Below are 16,545 nucleotides of genomic sequence, written 5' to 3' on the forward strand. Positions count from 1 at the left end.
GTTTTGACTGGGCTGTGCGGGAACTGTACTTCCTCAATGGTAGGGAGGTGAGCAGGCCAGAGGTGGATGAACGCAGTGCCCTTGCTTGGGTGTAGGGCCTGATCAGAGCCTGGAGGTACTGCGGTGCCGTTCCCCTCACAGCTCCGTAGGCAAGCACCATGGTCTTGTAGCGGATGCGAGCTTCAACTGGAAGCCAGTGGAGAGAGCGGAGGAGCGGGGTGACGTGAGAGAACTTGGGAAGGTTGAACACCAGACGGGCTGCGGCGTTCTGGATGAGTTGTAGGGGTTTAATGGCACAGGCAGGGAGCCCAGCCAACAGCGAGTTGCAGTAATCCAGACGGGAGATGACAAGTGCCTGGGTTAGGGACCTGCGCCGCTTCCTGTGTGAGGCAGGGTCGTACTCTGCGGATGTTGTAGAGCATGAACCTACAGGAACGGGCCACCGCCATGATGTTGGTTGAGAACGACAGGGTGTTGTCCAGGATCACGCCAAGGTTCTTAGCGCTCTGGGAGGAGGACACAATGGAGTTGTCAACCGTGATGGCGAGATCATGGAACGGGCAGTCCTTCCCCGGGAGGAAGAGCAGCTCCGTCTTGCCGAGGTTCAGCTTGAGGTGGTGATCCGTCATCCACACTGATATGTCTGCCAGACATGCAGAGATGCGATTCGCCACCTGGTCATCAGAAGGGGGAAAGGAGAAGATTAATTGTGTGTCGTCTGCATAGCAATGATAGGAGAGACCATGTGAGGTTATGACAGAGCCAAGTGACTTGGTGTATAGCGAGAATAGGAGAGGGCCTAGAACAGAGCCCTGGGGGACACCAGTGGTGAGAGCGCGTGGCGAGGAGACAGATTCTCGCCACGCCACCTGGTAGGAGCGACCTGTCAGGTAGGACGCAATCCAAGCGTGGGCCGCGCCGGAGATGCCCAACTCGGAGAGGGTGGAGAGGAGGATCTGATGGTTCACAGTATCGAAGGCAGCCGATAGGTCTAGAAGGATGAGAGCAGAGGAGAGAGAGTTAGCTTTAGCAGTGCGGAGCGCCTCCGTGATACAGAGAAGAGCAGTCTCAGTTGAATGACTAGTCTTGAAACCTGACTGATTTGGATCAAGAAGGTCATTCTGAGAGAGATAGCGGGAGAGCTGGCCAAGGACGGCACGTTCAAGAGTTTTGGAGAGAAAAGAAAGAAGGGATACTGGTCTGTAGTTGTTGACATCGGAAGGATCGAGTGTAGGTTTTTTCAGAAGGGGTGCAACTCTCGCTCTCTTGAAGACGGAAGGGACGTAGCCAGCGGTCAGGGATGAGTTGATGAGCGAGGTGAGGTAAGGGAGAAGGTCTCCGGAAATGGTCTGGAGAAGAGAGGAGGGGATAGGGTCAAGCGGGCAGGTTGTTGGGCGGCCGGCCGTCACAAGAAGCGAGATTTCATCTGGAGAGAGAGGGGAGAAAGAGGTCAGAGCACAGGGTAGGGCAGTGTGAGCAGAACCAGCGGTGTCGTTTGACTTAGCAAACGAGGATCGGATGTCGTCGACCTTCTTTTCAAAATGGTTGACGAAGTCATCTGCAGAGAGGGAGGAGGGGGGGAGGGGGAGGAGGATTCAGGAGGGAGGAGAAGGTGGCAAAGAGCTTCCTAGGGTTAGAGGCAGATGCTTGGAATTTAGAGTGGTAGAAAGTGGCTTTAGCAGCAGAGACAGAGGAGGAAAATGTAGAGAGGAGGGAGTGAAAGGATGCCAGGTCCGCAGGGAGGCGAGTTTTCCTCCATTTCCGCTCGGCTGCCCGGAGCTCTGTTCTGTGAGCTCGCAATGAGTCATCGAGCCACGGAGCGGGAGGGGAGGACCGAGCCGGCCTGGAGGATAGGGGACATAGAGAGTCAAAGGATGCAGAAAGGGAAGAGAGGAGGGTTGAGGAGGCAGAATCAGGAGAAAGGTTGGAGAAGGTATGAGCAGAGGGAAGAGATGATAGGATGGAAGAGGAGAGAGTAGCGGGGGAGAGAGAGCGAAGGTTGGGACGGCGCGATACCATCCGAGTAGGGGCAGTGTGGGAAGTGTTGGATGAGAGCGAGAGGGAAAAGGATACAAGGTAGTGGTCGGAGACTTGGAGGGAGTTGCAATGAGGTTAGTGGAAGAACAGCATCTAGTAAAGATGAGGTCGAGCGTATTGCCTGCCTTGTGAGTAGGGGGGAAGGTGAGAGGGTGAGGTCAAAAGAGGAGAGGAGTGGAAAGAAGGAGGCAGAGAGGAATGAGTCAAAGGTAGACGTGGGGAGGTTAAAGTCGCCCAGGACTGTGAGAGGTGAGCCGTCCTCAGGAAAGGAGCTTATCAAGGCATCAAGCTCATTGATGAACTCTCCGAGGGAACCTGGAGGGCGATAAATGATAAGGATGTTAAGCTTGAAAGGGCTGGTAACTGTGACAGCATGGAATTCAAAGGAGGCGATAGATAGATGGGTAAGGGGAGAGAGAGAGAATGACCACTTGGGAGAGATGAGGATCCCGGTGCCACCACCCCGCTGACCAGAAGCTCTCGGGGTGTGCGAGAACACGTGGGCGGACGAAGAGAGAGCAGTAGGAGTAGCAGTGTTATCTGTGGTGATCCATGTTTCCGTCAGTGCCAGGAAGTCGAGGGACTGGAGGGAGGCATAGGCTGAGATGAACTCTGCCTTGTTGGCCGCAGATCGGCAGTTCCAGAGGCTACCGGAGACCAGGAACTCCACGTGGGTCGTGCGCGCTGGGACCACCAGATTAGGGTGGCCGCGGCCACGCGGTGTGGAGCGTTTGTATGGTCTGTGCAGAGAGGAGAGAACAGGGATAGATAGACACATAGTTGACAGGCTACAGAAGAGGCTACGCTAATGCAAAGAAGATTGGAATGACAAGTGGACTACACGTCTCGAATGTTCAGAAAGTTAAGCTTACGTAGCAAGAATCTTATTGACTAAAATGATTGAAATGATACAGAACTGCTGGAGTAGGCTAGCTGGTAGTGGCTGCGATGTTGACACTACACTAATCAAGTCGTTCCGTCGAGTTTAATAGTTTCTACAGTGCTGCTATTCGGGGGCTAGCTGGCTAGCTAGCAGGTTGATTGCGTTACGTTACCTTAATAGAACGACAATAGCTGGCTAGCTAACCTAGAAAATCGCTCTAGGCTACACAATTGTCTTAGATACAAAGACGGCTATGTAGCTGGCTAGCTACGATCAAACAAATCAAACCGTTGTACTGTAATGAAGTGAAATGAAAATGTGATACTACCTGTGGAGCGACGCGGAATGTTGACCGGGTAGTTGGAGTTCAATTCGGTAGAGGTTGGCTAGCTGTTGGCTAGCTAGCTAGCAGCATCTCCTACGTTAAGGACGACAAATAGCTGGCTAGCTAACCTCGGTAAATATGTCCCAACGGCTGACATAACGTGTCATAATATGTCCCAACGGCTGACATAACGTGTCATAACATGTCCCAACGGCTGACATAACGTGTCATAATATGTCCCAACGGCTGACATAACCATGTCATAATATGTCCCAACGGCTGACATAACCATGTCATAATATGTCCCAACGGCTGACATAACCATGTCATAATATGTCCCAACGGCTGACATAACGTGTCATAATATGTCCCAACGGCTGACATAACCATGTCATAATATGTCCCAACGGCTGACATAACCATGTCATAATATGTCCCAACGGCTGACATAACCATGTCATAATATGTCCCAACGGCTGACATAACCATGTCATAATATGTCCCAACGGCTGACATAACCATGTCATAATATGTCCCAACGGCTGACATAACCATGTCATAATATGTCCCAACGGCTGACATAACCATGTCATAATATGTCCCAACGGCTGACATAACCATGTCATAATATGTCCCAACGGCTGACATAACCATGTCATAATATGTCCCAACGGCTGACATAACCATGTCATAATATGTCCCAACGGCTGACATAACCATGTCATAATATGTCCCAACGGCTGACATAACCATGTCATAATATGTCCCAACGGCTGACATAACGATAAGAGCGTCTGCTAAATGACTTAAATGTAAATGTAATAATCATGTCATAATATGTCCCAACGGCTGACATAACCATGTCATAATATGTCCCAACGGCTGACATAACCATGTCATAATATGTCCCAACGGCTGACATAACCATGTCATAACCTGGTTATGACACCTACATAAGAGTGTCAAAACACATATTTACTCAAATATGTTTTGTTTTTTTCCCTGACAAGAAGATTCCATTTCCTTTTGAAAGATTGTTTCTTAAGTGCTTAACTATTGTTGCATTGAATTCTTTACAAATGTTTTTTTTAAATCATATTTTAACTCCTTGTTAGTCCAGAGAAATGCATTGAACAACACATTCATAAAGCCTAAAGAAGACTGTAACACATCTATAATAAGAAACAAGGTTTGGAAGTGTCTGTCCAATATCTCGGATATATAAGAAAGATCAGGAAATATATATGGGGTTACTTGTGTGTAATATTTATATATACATTTCTATATATATTTAGAAATAGAAATAGAGCATTATCAAAGTGTGCGCAATTACAATGATAATTCAATATGGTAAATTTCAGAAAATGTTATGTGACATAAACATAGGGTTAGACAAGTAGTTTATGGTGTATTGGAATGCTTGCCTTGTGTGGTAGGTTTGGACACTTATGTAGGTGTCATAACCAGACGTAAAATATCTGCCGTGGTAGGTTGTGTGTGGGTTGGACACTCTTATGACGTGAAATATCTGCCGTGGTAGGTTGTGTGTGGTTTGGACACTCTTATGACGTGAAATATCTACCGTGGTAGGTTGTGTGTGGTTTTGACACTCTTATGATGTAAAATATCTACCGTGGTAGGTTGTGTGTGGTTTGGACACTCTTATGACGCAAAATATCTACCGTAACGTAATATATGTCACAAGAGGTCTAAATCTGTGTCATGACCAAGTTACGTCAGCTGTTATGATACATTACGACATGGTTGTGAACACGTCATAACATGTTTTGATGTTGGGTGTCGTGTTACCAGTGACTTATTTCTCTAAAATGTTGGGTTTGTCCATCTGCATTTACCTTATTGTACACCGCATTCTGATTGTTATTATTATGAATTATTATTTTATGAATATTAATGTATACATAATAAATTATTATTATTAAAGATGATTTACTACATTTTTGGGGGCTTCTATTACAAAGTATGTCATTGCCCTTCTAAGACGATATTTCCCCTTTAAGAGCTCTGTTCCACAGCTGCACCTAAACTGTGCTTGAATCTCAGGTTGTAAAACTATGCCACCTGCACAATTGGAGGAGATAAATACATGTGGTAGCAATGGAAAACTGAGATCCCCCTTTTGTGTTAATTAAGAAAGGCCAAATCTACTTTCAAAATGCATTTGCCAAAAGTGTTTTCCGTGATTGCATTTAGTATTGCTGTGCATTGACTCCTTTTCAGAATACACTATTCTATCCTATGGCTCTCACCTTGAATGCACCGCGAAAATAATATTTATCTCACGTAGAACACCCAACAACAAGCCAACTAGGTAAACAGGTCAACTATTCACGAAGGGGATTGTCTGGTTTAGTTTAATAACACCATTACATGACTAGGTAAATAGATCATCTATTGTCTGGTTTAGTTTAATACCACCATTACATGACTAGGTAACTAGATCAACTATTCTACTATGGAGTTGTCTGGTTTACTATAATACCACCATTACATGACTAGGTAAATAGATCAACTATTCTACTATGGAGTTGTCTGGTTTACTATAATACCACCATTACATGACTAGGTAAATAGATCAACTATTCTACTATGGAGTTGTCTGGTTTACTATAAGACCACCATTACATGACTAGGTAAATAGATCAACTATTCTACTATGGAGTTGTCTGGTTTACTATAATACCACCATTACATGACTAGGTAAATAGATCATCTATTGTCTGGTTTAGTTTAATACCACCATTACATGACTAGGTAAATAGATCAACTATTGTCTGGTTTACTATAATACCACCATTACATGACTAGGTAAATAGATCAACTATTCTACTATGGAGTTGTCTGGTTTACTATAATACCACCATTACATGACTAGGTAAATAGATCAACTATTCTACTATGGAGTTGTCTGGTTTACTATAATACCACCATTACATGACTAGGTAAATAGATCATCTATTGTCTGGTTTAGTTTAATACCACCATTACATGACTAGGTAAATAGATCAACTATTCTACTATGGAGTTGTCTGGTTTACTATAATACCACCATTACATGACTAGGTAAATAGATCATCTATTGTCTGGTTTACTATAATACCACCATTACATGACTAGGTAAATAGATCAACTATTCTACTATGGAGTTGTCTGGTTTACTATAATACCACCATTACATGACTAGGTAAATAGATCATCTATTGTCTGGTTTAGTTTAATACCACCATTACATGACTAGGTAAATAGATCAACTATTCTACTATGGAGTTGTCTGGTTTACTATAATACCACCATTACATGACTAGGTAAATAGATCAACTATTCTACTATGGAGTTGTCTGGTTTACTATAATACCACCATTACATGACTAGGTAAATAGATCAACTATTCTACTATGGAGTTGTCTGGTTTACTATAATACCACCATTACATGACTAGGTAAATAGATCAACTATTCTACTATGGAGTTGTCTGGTTTACTATAATACCACCATTACATGACTAGGTAAATAGATCATCTATTGTCTGGTTTAGTTTAATACCACCATTACATGACTAGGTAAATAGATCAACTATTCTACTATGGAGTTGTCTGGTTTACTATAATACCACCATTACATGACTAGGTAAATAGATCAACTATTCTACTATGGAGTTGTCTGGTTTACTATAATACCACCATTACATGACTAGGTAAATAGATCAACTATTGTCTGGTTTACTATAATACCACCATTACATGACTAGGTAAATAGATCAACTATTCTACTATGGAGTTGTCTGGTTTACTATAATACCACCATTACATGACTAGGTAAATAGATCTACTATAATACCACCATTACATGACTAGGTAAATAGATCTACTATAATACCACCATTACATGACTAGGTAAATAGATCATCTATTGTCTGGTTTAGTTTAATACCACCATTACATGACTAGGTAAATAGATCAACTATTCTACTATGGAGTTGTCTGGTTTACTATAATACCACCATTACATGACTAGGTAAATAGATCAACTATTCTACTATGGAGTTGTCTGGTTTACTATAATACCACCATTACATGACTAGGTAAATAGATCAACTATTGTCTGGTTTACTATAATACCACCATTACATGACTAGGTAAATAGATCAACTATTCTACTATGGAGTTGTCTGGTTTACTATAATACCACCATTACATGACTAGGTAAATAGATCATCTATTGTCTGGTTTACTATAATACCACCATTACATGACTAGGTAAATAGATCATCTATTGTCTGGTTTACTATAATACCACCATTACATGACTAGGTAAATAGATCATCTATTGTCTGGTTTACTATAATACCACCATTACATGACTAGGTAAATAGATCAACTATTCTACTATGGAGTTGTCTGGTTTACTATAAGACCACCATTACATGACTAGGTAAATAGATCAACTATTCTACTATGGAGTTGTCTGGTTTACTATAATACCACCATTACATGACTAGGTAAATAGATCAACTATTCTACTATGGAGTTGTCTGGTTTACTATAATACCACCATTACATGACTAGGTAAATAGATCAACTATTCTACTATGGAGTTGTCTGGTTTACTATAATACCACCATTACATGACTAGGTAAATAGATCAACTATTCTACTATGGAGTTGTCTGGTTTACTATAATACCACCATTACATGACTAGGTAAATAGATCAACTATTCTACTATGGAGTTGTCTGGTTTACTATAATACCACCATTACATGACTAGGTAAATAGATCAACTATTGTCTGGTTTACTATAATACCACCATTACATGACTAGGTAAATAGATCATCTATTGTCTGGTTTACTATAATACCACCATTACATGACTAGGTAAATAGATCAACTATTGTCTGGTTTACTATAATACCACCATTACATGACTAGGTAAATAGATCATCTATTGTCTGGTTTACTATAATACCACCATTACATGACTAGGTAAATAGATCAACTATTGTCTGGTTTACTATAATACCACCATTACATGACTAGGTAAATAGATCAACTATTCTACTATGGAGTTGTCTGGTTTACTATAATACCACCATTACATGACTAGGTAAATAGATCAACTATTCTACTATGGAGTTGTCTGGTTTACTATAATACCACCATTACATGACTAGGTAAATAGATCAACTATTCTACTATGGAGTTGTCTGGTTTACTATAATACCACCATTACATGACTAGGTAAATAGATCAACTATTCTACTATGGAGTTGTCTGGTTTACTATAATACCACCATTACATGACAGAAATGGGAGCACTGGAAGTTCCATCCTGAGTGACAAAGTTAAAGGCTTTGAATGACTTTCCCAGCAGCTACAGAAGGCTTTATATACAGCTGTCTGAGTTGGGCGCCGCAGTGGTGTGCATTACAGACTCTTTAATTCCCTTCATCTGAACATGGGAATGGCAGCAATAATCATGCATGTCAGTTCAGTGCACACAGCGTCACAGAGAAAATGTAACATTTTTAGAAAATTTATTTATTTAGGAATGTATTTCGTTGAACAGACATGCTTCTGTCTGTATTAGCATCTACACTGATCTCAAAAACGACTTTTCCAGAATCCCTCGTAGCGACGGAGAACGTTGACCCCTTGAATACATGTAGTGGGTGATTTCACAGGTTTGGAACAGAGGCTTACATTATTGGCACATTTAGGGAAGTAATGATAGATGTTTTGATAAAAGGTTTGTCCACTGTAGAGGTCCGTTTCAAACGGTTGCTTACTTTGTCTTTTGTAACAGTGATGAAATACAGTTGATATACAAAAACAACATGTCAGTAGTGCTGATCCCCTGGCAAAGTGGCTGTGAGGAAGGGCTTCTTGTCCTGCCCTGGTCCTTACTGGGGACACATGATGGAGGTATCCTGTCACCTCTACATGTCAGTAGTGCTGATCCTCTGGCAACGTGGCTGTGAAGAAGGGCTTCTTGTCCTGCCCTGGTCCTTACTGGGGACACATGATGGAGGTATCCTGTCACCTCTACATGTCAGTAGTGTTGATCCTCTGGCAAAGTGGCTGTGAAGAAGGGCTTCTTGTCCTGCCCTGGTCCTTACTGGGGACACATGATGGAGGTATCCTGTCACCTCTACATGTCAGTAGTGTTGATCCTCTGGCAACGTGGCTGTGAAGAAGGGCTTCTTGTCCTGCCCTGGTCCTTACTGGGGACACATGATGGAGGTATCCTGTCACCTCTACATGTCAGTAGTGTTGATCCTCTGGCAAAGTGGATGTGAAGGGCTTCTTGTCCTGCCCTGGTCCTTACTGGGGACACATGATGGAGGTATCATGTCACCTCTACATGTCAGTAGTGTTGATCCTCTGGCAACGTGGCTGTGAAGAAGGGCTTCTTGTCCTGCCCTGGTCCTTACTGGGGACACATGATGGAGGTATCCTGTCACCTCTACATGTCAGTAGTGTTGATCCTCTGGCAACGTGGCTGTGAAGAAGGGCTTCTTGTCCTGCCCTGGTCCTTACTGGGGACACATGATGGAGGTATCCTGTCACCTCTACATGTCAGTAGTGTTGATCCTCTGGCAAAGTGGCTGTGAAGAAGGGCTTTTTGTCCTGCCCTGGTCCTTACTGGGGACACATGATGGAGTTATCCAGTCACCTCTACATGTCAGTAGTGTTGATCCTCTGGCAAAGTGGCTGTGAAGGGCTTCTTGTCCTGCCCTGGTCCTTACTAGGGACACATGATGGAGGTATCCTGTCACCTCTACATGTCAGTAGTGTTGATCCTCTGGCAACGTGGCTGTGAAGAAGGGCTTCTTGTCCTGCCCTGGTCCTTACTGGGGACACATGGAGGTATCCTGTCACCTCTACATGTCAGTAGTGTTGATCCTCTGGCAACGTGGCTGTGAAGAAGGGCTTCTTGTCCTGCCCTGGTCCTTACTGGGGACACATGATGGAGGTACTTTTTTTTAGGAGGGGATGCCATCGGTTGATGTAGACAAGAAAAAAAAAAGTTGAAGTTAAGCAGTGTTCAAAGTAAATGCAATGTGAACACGTGAATGGGTTCGTGTGGTTTCATTCTATTGCCAACAGTTAAATATATTAGCTATAGAGATAGGATGAGTGAAAATATTTAAATCTAGAAGTTCCAAGTGTGCCCTTTCAATTGCTTGTCATAGCGCCACCATGTGGCCAGTTGGCATGGGCCACACCCCGCAAGAGAGGGTGTGGCCCATGGTCCTTTGCCATCATTCAACTTTTGTCCATCCCCCGCCCCGACCCGGGCTCAAACCAGGGACCCTCTGCACACCAACAACTGACACCCACAAAGCATCATTACCCATCGTGCCACAAAAGCTGCGGCCCTTGCAGAGCAAGGGGAACCACTACTTCAAGGTCTCAGAGCGAGTGATGTCACCGATTGAAACGCTATTAGCGTCGCACCACTGCTAACTAGCTAGCCGTTTCACATCGGTTACACAAGGTTGCACCCTCCTAGGCCTAATCATCTCACACAAATTTACATTCTAATTTGGCCTTACAGAGTAATAGAAACAATAATAATAATAAACAATAACAATGATGACGATAATAATAAGAATGAATGCCAATAAATGCACTAGGGTTTCTCGCAGCATCGCAAAATAAACCCCTAAAAACATATTAGAAAAGTAACCTAAATCAATCAGGCCAAAGTAATGAATGTACCCCCTTTTGCCATCAGAACAGCCTCAATTCGTCAGAGCACGGGACTCTGCAAGCTGTTGAAGCATTTCAAAGGGATGCTGGCCCATGTTGACTCCAATGCTTCCCACAAAATATTGTTGTCTGTCAACAATAACAGACCACCAGGGTCTGAAAACGTGGATAGAAAATCACTGAGAATAATAGCAGACAATTTTGCCGCTCCTACGAGGCCATATCTTCAATTTAAGCCTACTAGGAAGTGTGTGCCCTTAGGCCTGGAGGGAAGCTTAACTCCTTCCGCTACCTAAGGAAAGTAAAACCATATTTCCTGGTTTAAATAACCGACCAATCAGCCTGCTACTAACTCTTAGTAAAGTTGGGGGAAAAAAACTTGTTTGAACAGATACAACGCAATTTTACAGTAAACAAATTGACAACAGACTTTCAGCACACTGATAGGGAAGGACAATCAACAAGCACAGCACTTACAGTGATACTTTTCTGAGAGAAACAGATGACCCCCTGCTCTATTGTGGATAAAGAGCTACCTGTCTAACAGAACACTCAGGGTGTTCCTTAATGGAAGCTTCTCCAACATAATCCAGGTAGGATCAGTAATTCTCAGGGCAGCTGTCTAGGCCCCTTACTTTTTTCAGTCTTTACTAATGACATGCCACTGGCACTGAGTAAAGCCAGTGTGTCTATGTAGGTGGATGACTCAACACTATACACATCAACTACTACAGCGACTGAAATGACTGCAACACTTAGTTTCAGAATGGGCGGCAATAAATATTTCCTAAACTAAAAGCATTGTATTTGGGACAAATCATTCACTAAAACTGAAATTGAGCAGGTTGAGGTGACTAAACTGCTTGGAGTTACCCAGGATTGTAACCTGTCATGGTCAAAACATATTGATACAACAGTAGCTAAGATGGGGATACGTCTGTCCATAATAAAGCACTGCACTGCCTTCTTAACAGCACTATCAACAAGGCAGGTCCTACAGGCCCTAATTTGGTTGCACCTCTGTTTAGTCGTCTTGACAGGTGCCATAAAGATGGACTTGAAAATTGGTTCAGAACAGGGCAGCACGGCTGGCCCTTGGATGTACACAGAGAGCAAACATTGATAACATGCATGTCAATCACTCCTGGCTCAAAGTGGAAGAGAGATCGACTATATTATTACTTGTATTTGTAAGAGGTATATATGAATTAGCATTTCTACACTGCTGTTGAACCTTTAAGCTATGAATCAACGTTTCATGATGTTCTACTTGTTTGCTGTTAACATGTACAATTGAAGTCAGAAGTTCACATACACCTTAGCCAAAAACATTTTAACTCAGTTTTCACAATTCCTGATATTTAATCAGAGTAAAAATTCCCTGTCTTAGGTCAGTTAGGACCACCACTTTATTTTAAGAATGTTAAATGTCAGAATTATAGTAGAGAGAATGATTTATTTCAGCTATTATTTCTTTCATCACATTCCCAGTGGGTCAGAATTTTACATACACTCAATAAGAACTTGGTAGCATTGCCTTTAAATTGTTTTATTTGGGTCAAACGTTTCGGGAAGCCTTCCACAAGCTTCCAACAATAAGTTGGATGAATTCTGGCTCGTTCCTCCTGACAGAGGTGGTGGAACTGAGTCAGGTTGCTTTGTAGGCCTCCTTGCTCGCACACGCTTTTTCAGTTCTGCCCACAAATCTACTATGGGATTCAGTAGCTGGACCAGACAGGACTGGCAAAAAGTGCTCTTCTCTGACGAGTCGTGGTTTTGTCTCACCAGGGGTGATGGTCAGATTCACGTTTATCGTCGAAGGAATGAGCGTTACACCGAGGTCTGTACTCTGGAGCGGGATCGATTTGGAGGTGTAGGATCCGTCAGGGTCTGGGGCGGTGTGTCACAGCATCAACAGACTGAGCTTGTTGTCATTGCAAGAAATCTCAATGCTGTGCGTTACAGGGAAGACATCCTCCTCCCTCATGTGGTACACTTCCTGCAGGCTCATCCTGACATGACCCTCCAGCATGACAATGCCACCAGCCATACTGCTCATTCTGTGCCTGATTTCCTGCAAGACAGAAATGTCAGTGTTCTGCCATGGCCAGCGAAGAGCCCGGATCTCAATCCTATTGAGCATGTCTGGGACCTGTTGGATCGGAGGGTGAGGGCTAGGGCCATTCCCCCCAGAAATGTCCGGGAATTTGCAGGTGCCTTGGCGTAAGAGTGTGGTAACATCTCACAGCAAGAACTGGCAAATCTGGTGCAGTCCATGAGGAGGAGATGCACTGCAGTACTTAATGCAGCTGGTGGCCACACCAGATACTGACTGTTACTTTTGATTTTGACCCCCCCTTTGTTCAGGGACACATTATTTCATTTCTGTTGGTCACCCTGCCGCCTCTACACTCTAACCACTAGGCTACCCTGCCGCCTCTACACTCTAACCACTAGGCTACCCTGCCGCCTCTACACTCTAACCACTAGGCTACCCTGCCGCCTCTACACTCTAACCACTAGGCTACCCTGCCGCCTCTACACTCTAACCACTAGGCTACCCTGCCGCCTCTACACTCTAACCACTAGGCTACCCTGCCGCCTCTACACTCTAACCACTAGGCTACCCTGCCGCCTCTACACTCTAACCACTAGGCTACCCTGCCGCCTCTACACTCTAACCACTAGGCTACCCTGCCGCCTCTACACTCTAACCACTAGGCTACCCTGCCGCCTCTACACTCTAACCACTAGGCTACCCTGCCGCCTCTACACTCTAACCACTAGGCTACCCTGCCGCCTCTACACTCTAACCACTAGGCTACCCTGCCGCCTCTACACTCTAACCACTAGGCTACCCTGCCGCCTCTACACTCTAACCACTAGGCTACCCTGCCGCCTCTACACTCTAACCACTAGGCTACCCTGCCGCCTCTACACTCTAACCACTAGGCTACCCTGCCGCCTCTACACTCTAACCACTAGGCTACCCTGCCGCCTCTACACTCTAACCACTAGGCTACCCTGCCGCCTCTACACTCTAACCACTAGGCTACCCTGCCGCCTCTACACTCTAACCACTAGGCTACCCTGCCGCCTCTACACTCTAACCACTAGGCTACCCTGCCACCTCTACACTCTAACCACTAGGCTACCCTGCCGCCTCTACACTCTAACCACTAGGCTACCCTGCCGCCCAGGTTCATGAGCTTATGAAAGGAGGAAGGAATCTGATTTTGCTACATGGGAGTCGTTTAGAATGGCATTTGCAGTTCCAATAAAATCATACTGTGTATGCTACTCATTACTTTGTAAATAAAGACCAGTAACGGACATACCGTGTGACTTTTACACCATTAACGTCCGTCTGGTAATGTGCTGACCAGATTGTCTTATTGGTCATAAACACACAAAATAACACGAGGCTACAACTAGTCAGCGGTGTACATGTTATGATGTTGAATGCTGTGTATACTGTATGTGTAGCAATGCCTTGTGTGTGTGTGTGTGGGGCTTTATGGGTAGTCGCAGTTGATGAAGTGATGCCTTTTAGCTGTGGAGACTCTCTTGCCTGGGTTCGAACAAGCAGCTGGAGAGCCAGAGGAGGTCAATTGGAACAAATAAGCGCTTGGTGTGCTTAGTTTCTGATTAACAGGCCTTTTAACTGCCCATTAGCCAACGCTAAAGTGCTCCCATCGCCACGCAATTACTCTGATGTCAATCTGCAATTACTCCCCTCCCATAGCCCATGGGAACACTGCACTGTCCTGGTTTCATCAGCTCGTCAACACACACACAAACACACACACACGCACACATATGCTTCCATATACACACTCATGCATGTATGCAGACACACACACACACACAGACACACAAATTCAATTTCTGGGCGCTGTGTGTTAGATCTTTCATGTGCCTTCGTCGTGGGGATAAGTTGCGGGACATGTTCCTAAATGGTTTCTGTGTTTTTAATGAGCTAATGAAAAGGACATTGGCATCACAGCAGGTATCCATGGTCTGTTTGAAGCCAAATTGTGCCCATTTGGGAGGCAGACAGACATACTGTATGATAAAGCTGTTTAGCCCCATCTCAAAAATCAAGTGTATCCCTCTTGGGATACTGTGGGGTCAAAGGTCATCGTTGGATGTTGACTCTTGAGGGCGTGACTTAAATCTTCTTTCCATGTGAGGGAGGTCATAGGTCAAATGTCCTCCAGAGCGATCAGTGTTGGGTGATATTTCCTCCAATTCTTTCCAGGACATTCCTGTTTCTTTCAGCTCTGCTTCCGTTGATCCTCTCAAGCTGCCTTCCCTGAAACACTGTGTGGTTCTCAGGTTACCCAGGTTAAGCTTGTCAGCTGACATCGGTGAGTCCTATCTGTATGTGTGGACTTTGAAGGCCAGGGTATGATATAAATTAGGTGTCCGGGAAGTGTAACCTTGTTGTGCATCACATTATGTGGAGAGGAGAGAGGTTATCTTTCAACCTTCTCTGAGATATGAGATAAGGCAATGTCATTCAGGTGAAGAAACCTCCCCCCACACACACACACACCCTCACACCTTGCTAAGACGGATCGTGTGTGTCCATGTTCACGGCTTACGCTCTATCGCACTGCCTCTACTATACTGCGCTCATAGGGTGGTAAGTCAAAGTCTCCCATGAACATTACTGTAGTCATTTAGCAGACTCTCTGATCCAGAGCCACTACAGTAGTGAGTCATTTAGCAGACTCCCTTATCCAGAGACACTACAGTAGTGAGTCATTTAGCAGACTCTCTGATCCAGAGCCACTACAGTAGTGAGTCATTTAGCAGACTCCCTTATCCAGAGACACTACAGTAGTGAGTCATTTAGCAGACTCTCTGATCCAGAGCCACTACAGTAGTGAGTCATTTAGCAGACTCCCTTATCCAGAGACACTACAGTAGTGAGTCATTTAGCAGACTCTCTGATCCAGAGCCACTACAGTAGTGAGTCATTTAGCAGACTCTCTTATCCAGAGACACTACAGTAGTGAGTCATTTAGCAGACTCTCTTATCCAGAGACACTACAGTAGTGAGTCATTTAGCAGACTCTCTTATCCAGTAACACGACAGTAGTGAGTCATTTAGCAGACTCTCTTATCCAGAGACACTACAGTAGTGAGTCATTTAGCAGACTCTCTTATCCAGAGACACTACAGTAGTGAGTCATTTAGCAGACTCTCTTATCCAGTAACACGACAGTAGTGAGTCATTTAGCAGACTCTCTTATCCAGAGCCTCTACAGTAATGAGTCATACATGTTTATACCAGTCCCCCATGGGAATCAAACTACATGGGAGTGAAACAACAGTTTGGTGTCCAATTAACCGACTGGGGTTCAAATAATTTTGTTTCATTTTCAAAATATTAGCCGTAATTGATTTAAAGCTTGCCTTGTGCAACAGAAACAATGGACTAGTCCCAAAAGTGCAAACCCCACCCATGGCACTCTACACACACTGTTAATTTGTCTTCACAGTGTGTGAAGTGTGTCCTCCTTCCCCTCGCTCTCTTTAGCACGAGTAAAACTCTGTGC

The sequence above is a fragment of the Oncorhynchus masou genome, chromosome 31 (genome assembly GCF_036934945.1).
Source record: "Oncorhynchus masou masou isolate Uvic2021 chromosome 31, UVic_Omas_1.1, whole genome shotgun sequence".
NCBI lineage: Eukaryota > Metazoa > Chordata > Actinopteri > Salmoniformes > Salmonidae > Oncorhynchus > Oncorhynchus masou.